We start from the raw sequence: 598 nt of genomic DNA, 5'->3' as shown, positions 1-598 counted from the left end.
TTTTTTTTTCTCTTTAAGGTCATTAAGCAGTCAGTGTACCTCATGAACATATTTCCAACCCCTGGAAACAACGAGATGAACAACCTCTGGACACCTGCCCGCCTAGGCAGTCAACACTTCCCACAGAACACAGAGCAGGCGGAGAACCCCTTTCTGTCTGCTGGGGCACCTGGGCCGAGTTTTGGTGAAATGGGTCCACATTTCAATATGTCGCTGCCCAATGGTGTAAACAACTGCTCTCAAGCAACTCCTGTGCTTTCTCAGAATATTTACCCTCAAGAAGTAGCACCATCCTCGGGGATGGTGGTTAGACCTCAGATGATGCCTTCAGCAAGGCCCAGTGTTCCGGGGGTGGCCATGGCCTTCAATGGTAATCAGGGTATACTATTCAATGGGCCACCAGTCTCCACTCCCAATATGATCTCAATGCCTTATTCTGGCACTGTAACAGGACCTTCTAACACAGCCTCTTTATGTAATTCAATGTTGTTTGCCCCTACCACATCTTCTGCTGAGGCCCAGGCAATATTCCCCTCTATGCCTCAAATGATGCCCCCCAGCAATTCCTATAACTTTGGAATCCCTATATCTGGACCCT

The sequence above is a fragment of the Elephantulus edwardii genome, unplaced genomic scaffold (genome assembly GCF_000299155.1).
Source record: "Elephantulus edwardii isolate Elephantulus edwardi_28Jun2011 unplaced genomic scaffold, EleEdw1.0 scaffold00243, whole genome shotgun sequence".
Classification (NCBI taxonomy): Eukaryota; Metazoa; Chordata; class Mammalia; order Macroscelidea; family Macroscelididae; genus Elephantulus; species Elephantulus edwardii.
This window is presented reverse-complemented; position numbering follows the sequence as displayed.